At 40.4% G+C, this 8,427-nt stretch overlaps 1 pseudogene; it reads left to right on the forward strand.

Annotated features, from left to right (window-relative positions):
• Window positions 1–6,328: 6,328 nt before the first annotated feature.
• Window positions 6,329–6,868, forward strand: LOC136386094 (ferritin heavy chain pseudogene; annotated as a pseudogene).
• Window positions 6,869–8,427: the final 1,559 nt, after the last annotated feature.

The raw sequence follows: 8,427 nt of genomic DNA on the forward strand, positions 1-8,427 counted from the left end.
TGTTATTTTTAATATTCTTCAATTGGAAACAAAAATATATCAATAATAGTGCAGTAGATTAATAAGTATCTGCTGCTAGATGAGTATGTATATATAAATTTATATATAAATTATATTTGTATATAATAATATAATATATATAATAACACATATATCATATATATGTTATATGTATGTTATTCCGTTCTCATTATATTCCTATAAACAGCTTTAAAAATGGGATCCTGGCATTTATGACAACATGGATGAAGCTGGAGAACATTATTCTAAGTGAAATAAGCTAGACTCAGAAAGAAAAGCAATTCATAATCTCACTTATATATGGAAGCTAAAAATGTCTAAAAAGAAAAGCAGTGTAGAACCATGGTGGAGAGGTAAAAGATATGAGGAGATGTTGGTCAAAGAGTATAAAGTTGCAGTTATATAAGATAAGTAAGTTCTAGAGATCTAATGTACAGCACAATGACTATAGTTAAAAATATTGTACACTGGAAATGGGCTAAGAGAGTAGATATCGGGTCCTCTCACCACACACACAGATAAATACACACACACAAGATAAATACCTGAGGAGAAAGATATGTTAATTAGCTTGATTTCAGTAATCATTTCACTATTTATATTTAATTATTATTTATATTTATTGTTTTATACCTTAAGTAGATACAACTTTATTTTATAACTTTAAAAAAGTTTTTAAAGTTCTTTAAAGAAAATAAATACTTTTTGAAGAAAAAAGATGTGAAATCTACCTACGCACCACCCAAATAATTTATGGCATGTTCACAAAACAATCAATGAGAATGAATAAACTATTTCCACATACTACAACATAGATAAATTCCACAAACATAATGCTCAGGAAAAGAAGTCAGACACAATAAAGCCATTTATGTTTCACTTTTGGACTAAGGTTGTTTTTCAGAGCTGGCAGGCTGCCTGTCTGTCTGCCTTCAGTGGTTATCCCTCTCTAGGAGTTAGTTAATCACCCTTAGGTTAGTGAGATCCCTTCTTTCTTAAGCTCATACTTTCTTCCTTATGTTAATCCACATCCTATGATGTATTATGTGAGAGTTTTAAGGCCTTGCCCCAATTCAGGACAACTCTAAAGGGCCATCTCAGCTTCAAGTAATTCGTGGAGTCTGTAGCCTCTGTTGTGACTGCATTGCAGCCCACTCATCCCTCTGTCTGATGTTTCCTCTTTCATTCCTCCATTGGCATTGATCTAAAACTCATTCCTAAGAAACTTTTGGTGAGAATTCACCATATCAGAGTCTGTTTCCCAAGAAACTGATCTGCAACATGACTTTTCTTTGGGAACATGATGAGTGGGGAGTGAAACAAAACAGGAACTTCTAAGCTGTTGGAATCTGAGCTGTTGGAAATGTTTCACTTTGTGATCTGCTACCTAGTTACATGAGTACATCATTCATTGGACTTTTCTTGTATGATTGATTGCCTTTCTGTATGCATGTTTAATAATAAAAAGCAAGGAAAAATTGTATCCAAGAGAAAGAAAAAAGCCTAAAACTGGAATATAATTCCAAATTTACTATGTAGAAATGAAGACACTAACAGGATTGAGGTCAGGCTGCTAAGTACAGTCCATTTTTGTCATTTGCAGTAGTTATGTTCTAAAGAGTCACTGCAAACACTGAATGAGTGAATATTCAACCATTGCTCAGAAGGAAAATACAGGATTAGGTTCCTGTGAACCTATACTTATAATATTTTCATCAGCTGATCCATAAAAAACCTTGTTTTCCACATGTTTCTGTCTAAAGACACCTTATTTAATATATACCATTGATTCATTAACATTGAACTCATAGCAAACAATAGTAAAACTCATATCGAAAGGAAATGTATTTGTCCTATGTATTTTTTCTGTAAGGCACATCACAGCCTCCTTGCACTTAGGAAAAATAAACAGCCCTTCCACACTACAGTACACTTGGGGGCCACTTCCAAACAGTGAAATTCACCAACAAAAGGTACAAAATGCAAAATAATATGGTTCCAACTAAACTGTGAATAGAACACTTGTTTATACTTTGAGAGCTGAATCAAGAAGGTCCAGCGGGACCATGCATATTGAGCAAATTAAATTGTTTGCTTCTCTGTGCGTGTCTATGAATGACAATGAAAGTGACACAAGCATTGGATTTAGGGTTAAAAATAAATTTTAGCAAATACACAAATTAAAAAATATGAAGCCTACAAAAAACAAGGATCGACTGTAATTGAGAGTGGTGCTTCAAATCCAAAGACAGATCCCAACCATAAAAGATACCCACAAATATTTCTAATGTGAATTTTTTACCTTTAGAATATATTTGAAAGGAAAAAATCTCCACATAAATACAATCAACACAATAAATATTTATTTCATTTACCATTTTCTATAATATACACATTCGAAGATAAAAGACCTTTCCATTTTAAGAAATTCTAAATCCTTTTAAACTATCCCGCTGAGAGGAAGATTAGTTTTTTATTACTGCTGTAACAAATTACCACAAACTTAATGGCTTAAAAGAACACACATTTATCCTATAGTTCTGTAGGTCAGAATTCTAACACAGGTCTTACTTGGCTCAAGTTAAGGTGCAGGCAGGGATTCATTCTTTCTGAAGATTCCAGGGTAGTCTGTTTGTCTTTCCAGTTTCTGTAGGCTTCCCATATTCCTTGGTTTATAGCCTTCTTCCTCAATATTCAAAGTCAGCAAAGTCACATCTCTATGACTATTCCTGCATAGCCACATCATTCTCTGACCATAACTGTGAAAATTTCTCTCCTGATAGGACACATGGGATTAGATTTGGCCCACCTATATACTCCATGATAATCTCCCCATTACAAAGTTCTCAATCAGATGTGAAAAAATCACTTTTCTCATGTAAGGTAACAACATATTCACAAATTCTAGGGATTAGGGCAGTGGTTCTCAAAGTGTGCACCAGGGTGCACTGGTGCACACTAGAAGATTTCCAGGTGTGCACTATGGCATTCCAGAGAAATATGTTCCTGTTGGGGACCAAAAAACCAACAGGGTTTTTGGAGTTAAGATTTTTGGGGGACAGATGTATGGGGAATTGGCTTTAAACTGACAGTCTGCCCAACCCTCCACCTCACTTCCCTGATTAGGTTGCAAAAGGCTGTCAAAAGGTGGTGCTGATTGTTTACACTACCCCCCATGTTCCCTGGAAAGACTGGAGGCAAGTTTCTTGTATCCTTTGTTTGGTGTAAAGTTAAAATGGTATGTATGGCGGGGATTTTGGGTTGATGATTAAACATAAGGAACTGTCTCTCGAAGCCTTTTGGATTGCTATAAAACAATATGTGGCAATATCTTAAAATTTTTTGAACATTTTACTACAATTTTCAACATCCTATTATGTGAATTAAGATTCTCTACTCTCAACACAAGAGTAAAAAGAGAGGAATTCTTCAATGTACTGATGAGGACATGAGAGTTTGCTTTTCAAATAATGCCCAAACATTGAAGAAATCGCTAAGACACATCAGGCTCATGTTTCTCATAAACACAAGAATGAAAAAACTTAACACATCCATGCTGGGACCTGCCGAGTTTACTAAATCTTACTAAGAATGTATCTATCTATATATATATAAAGATAACTTTTTTGTCATTTTTATATTTTTAACCCCTCTTTTTTACAAATTCTCAAAAGCTTAATTCAAAAAATGTAACCAATTTTTTTAATGTCAGAATAAATTTAATTTTGTTGTATTTATTCATTTAATTACCATAAAAGCCCACTTGGATTTTATATACATTTCTTTAACATTTGACTTAGTTATTACAACACATTTTTCAGAAATTTGTATAATGCGTACCTACAATTATTTGTAGGATTTTAACTATGCCCTTACTTCAAAAAGTTTGAGAACCACTGGATTAGGGTATAGATATCTTTCAAGGATCATTATCCTGCCTATTACATGCTACTTTGTACTAGACACTAACTTAAAGACCTAAATAACTTGCACCTAGGAGGTATGTTTTTCTTTGCATGTATAATACAGGGTTATGTTCCTCCTTGAAGCTTACTAGATTTCATGGTAATTGAGTCTTGGGAACTACATAAAGGTTGACTTTTCCTGGATGACAACGTTTTGGTAAAGCATTTACTGAAGTGAATTAGAACATGAAAGCTGGATTTGCCAGGCACCAATCTGTAATGACTAACGGTCATTATCTATTTATAACTAAAATTAACCAAATTCTAGCTGTTGTCATTCCATGTTATTACATGCATGCGAACAACATTAGCAAAGTAAATAGGTAAGACTCCCTTGATTTGAGGGAATTGTGTTAAGCAATTTTGCTGCATTAAGGCTAACAAGCAACCTGAAAAATCTCATTTATAGCTCTACAGAATGACATTTACAGGATTTAACCAGTACCTATGAGGCTTGAATGTGAGTTGAGTTTGGTTGCGTTGGGTTCATGACTACTCTACATGCCTCCTCATTCTGAAACAAGCCCAGGACATATTCTTCAAATGCTGGATGCAAGAAACATTGGACTCCAGCCTAACTATGCAAGCATATTTACATCTTCTGTTCAACTTTGGCAAACCTTATGACTTCTCATATTCCATTGATCAAAACAAGTGATGACACCCAAAATTAGAGATCAGGAAAGTATTTGCCATTGACCAAAACAAGTAACATTGACACCCAAAATCAAAGGTCAGGGAAGTATATTACCACCACGAATGGAGTCATGATTACAACATTTTACAACATTAAGACATTATAAGGGTCGGGGTAGTAAACTAAAAAAAAACATACATTTTATAAAGTTATTTTCTTAACAGTGGGGTATTCTAGTTTACATAAGGTCCTCAATTTTCTCAGGGACATAGTAACCCTATAATTCCCTAAATCTTCTCCTCTGCTCTGGCTCCACATGGAGGCGGAGATTTCCCGGAGCCAAAGCAGAGGAGGGCAGGGGCTGTAGCAAGGTGATGATAACCTCTAGCTTACTGCACTGTTATCTTTTGCCTGACTACGCAGTGGCTGGCGCAGCCCTTGAGCTAAGAAAGAGGTTTCTTTGTTATATACACTATAAGGGAATCAGTCAGGGTGCCTGGGATTCCCGGTGCCCAAGGGGGAGGGGCAAGTGCCTGAAACAGCAAGGGGAGCCTCTGCCACTTCTCCTGCAGCCAGCTGCAGCCTGGCTACCTTTTCTTTCTCTACCTCTGCTGCTATACTGGGCTGCATACTGACCGTGCCACCTGCCTGCGGGTGGGTGCTGGTGATAGTACACTAAACTCTCTATGTTTTCTATGGATCTAGCAATCCTTGGTTTGGCCAATCTGCTCTTAAGTTGGCCATTCTAGTTCACAAAGAGTCTGCAATGTGGCGGAATGAACTGGAGCCCCATTGTCTCGTGCCCTGCGAGAGAAATCAGAAAAGTTATCAAGCAAGCACTGAAGAGGCCTTAGGGCAGCAGACTGCCCCTGACCCATGGCCCTTGACTTTCGAAGGAATCCTGTGAGGAAGCAATAGGCAAAGCAGACAAATAAACCAAATATGCACACAAAACAAACAAAACTTTAAAGCAAAACCAAAGGGAGAAGGCAGCGTCCTGCGTTCCCCAACCGACCGGATGGGGAGAAATCAAATGGCATCCCGCCTGCTCCACTACACCCTTTTCTAAGCAAAGCTCTGTTTCCAAATATTCAAAGAGGAAGATTCCTTACCAAACAGTCTCAAGACTCCAAATGTTTCGACTCAGCCAAATTCAGTTTTCAAACGGCAACTGCCGGAGGCTGGCCAGCTACCAATATCTGCTGCAGCCCACTCCGTGAGGAGGGGCTTTACAGGGCCTATCTCGCTGGGGGCTTCCATGTGTTACATCCCAGGAGACAGACCACAGCAAACCCAAAGTGAATTTTATAAGTTTTATTGCAAACCTGCGCAGGGACTGCAGGCAACCCACGCAAGGGAACACTGCAGCCCCGAGCTTCTAAAATGGCTTCTTTGTATAGGGTGGCTATCTAGGCTGAGCAAGCAAGCACCGTATACAAGGGCGAGATAGGTGCGATTAGCTGACCTTGTTCTTAGCTAAGTCTCTAGGGTAGGGCTTCCTTGATGTTGGGTACATAGAGTTCTGTGGAAAATATTGCTACATTTGTAACGGTTTTTTTTTTTTTTTTTCCTCCAGCCATGTACTGGATGTACTCAGTTTTCATGGCTGGTGGCCTGCAGCGCATGTCCTAAGACGTCACATCCTGCAGCCCCCACCGCGCCACCTTATCTTCAGTGCTGCCTACCCACGCTGGCAACTACAAACATGGCGACCTCCCTGCCCTCACTAGTGAGCGAGACCTACCACCCCGACTGTGAGGCCGCCATCACTGAGCAGATCCAGCTGGAGCTCCACGCAGCGTATGTCTACAGGTCCATGGCTTTTTATTTTGATAAGATGGTCTCAAAGCACTTCGCCCAGTTCTTCCGAGAGCAGTCAGGCAAGGAGAGGGCAACTGCTGACAGGCTCATCCAGCTGGTGAACCAGCGCGGTAGCAACACCCCCTTGTGCTACTTCAGTAGCAATGACAGGGGCTCCTGGGAGAACAGCCTGAAGGTCCTGGAGAGAGCCTTGCGTCTGTCCATGAAGGTGAAGCAGAGCCTGCTCAGTCTGCACCAGCTGGCCACCGAGAAGAAGGACACCCTTCTGTGCGACTTACTGGAGAGGCACTGCCTGCACGAACAGCAGAAGTTCAACAAAGAGTTGGAGGACCACATCACCAGCCTGCGCAAGATGGGAGCCCCAGAATCCGGCCTGGCAGAACATCTTTTTGGCAAACTCACCCTGGATGACAGCAAGGACTGAGTCTGGACTGCCTTCCGGATAGTCATGGAGAGACATCCCTTCCTCACCTTGTGAGCATGCATGTTGCACTATTACCCTTGCAAAACGTTCATTTAAGTTTTTATGTTCAAGTTTTAACATTTCTTCTAATATGGTTGTTGTTTTGTAAACAAATAAACGTCTTCCATTGATTTGTGTGTGGAAAACCTTCACCTTTTGTTTTTAAACAGGTTTCCAGGAATCTTTCAAAACCATCCATACCCCAACCACGTGAACCTCGGGAACTACATGGGTGGAGGGACTGGTTATTGTGTGGGCCTGGTGGGAGGGAAGGAGGGGGTATTGTGTGGGACTGGTGGGAGGGAATGACGGGATATTGTGTGGGACTGGTGGGACGGAAGGACGGGGTATTGTGTGGGACTGGTGGGAGGGAAGGAGGAGGCATTGCGCAGTAGTATGGATGGAGGAGGAGGTATTGCGGAGGACCCTGGATGGAGGGAAAGGTTTTGCATAGAACCTGAAAGGTGGACGAGGTATTGTGGGGATCCAGTATGGAGAGGGTGGTATTCCAGGTTCGCTGGATAGAGTGGGAGGTTTTGTGGGGGAGCGTGGATGGAAGAGGAAGTACTATGGGGGACCTTCAATGGAGGAGGAGGTATTTAGGGGATGTTGGATGGAGAAGGAGGTTTTGTGGGAAGCCTGGATGGAGGAGGAAGTATTATGGGGGACCCTAGAATGCGGAAGAAGTATTGCCGGGGACGCTGGATGATGGAGGAGGAGGTTTTTTTTTTTTTTTGGTGTTTTTTTTTTGTTTTGTTTTGTTTTTTTTTAACAAGGAATGAAACAGAGTCAGAGAGAAAAAGTAATAGGGACAGACAGGAACAGAAAAATGAGAAGCATCAATCATTAGTTTTCCATTGCGCATTGCAACACCTTAGTTGTTCATTGATTGCTTTCTGATAAGTGCCTTCACCGTGGGCCTTCAGCGGACCAAGTAACCCCTTGCTCGAGCCAGAGACCTTGGGTCCAAGCTGGTGAGCTTTGCTCAAACTAGATGAGCCCGCGCTCAACCTGGTGACCTTAGGGTCTCAAACTAAGGTCGGCATCCCAGTCCAATGCTCTATGCATTGCACCACCGCCTGGTCTGGCTTTTTTTTTTTTTTTTTTTTGCGGAACCTTGGAAGGAGGAAAGAGATACTGTGTGGAACCCTGATTGGAGAAAGGAGGTATTCTGTGGGACCCTGGATGGATGGAGCAGGTATTCCCTGCAGCCTCAGAAAAAAACAAAACTAATCTCCCCATATAAACAATGGGATATGGGGGTGGGGTGAGGTGGATGATGTGTGGCCCTGGTGAATGTGGGAGCACATTCATGCTAAAATTATAAAACGTGGCCTTAAAATCATAAGTGGGTTTGCTTCTGGAGAAAGAGTAAAGAGAATGGGATGAGGCAATGATTAAAATAAAGGGTTCTTACAATTTACCTGAAATTTCCTCGTTTACTAAAAGATGCAAATGTTTATGTTTCTTAACATTTTCTGGGTAGCAAGATGGAGACCCCCGAAAACATCTTGGCATAG

Source organism: Saccopteryx leptura, chromosome X (assembly GCF_036850995.1).
Source record: "Saccopteryx leptura isolate mSacLep1 chromosome X, mSacLep1_pri_phased_curated, whole genome shotgun sequence".
Classification (NCBI taxonomy): Eukaryota; Metazoa; Chordata; class Mammalia; order Chiroptera; family Emballonuridae; genus Saccopteryx; species Saccopteryx leptura.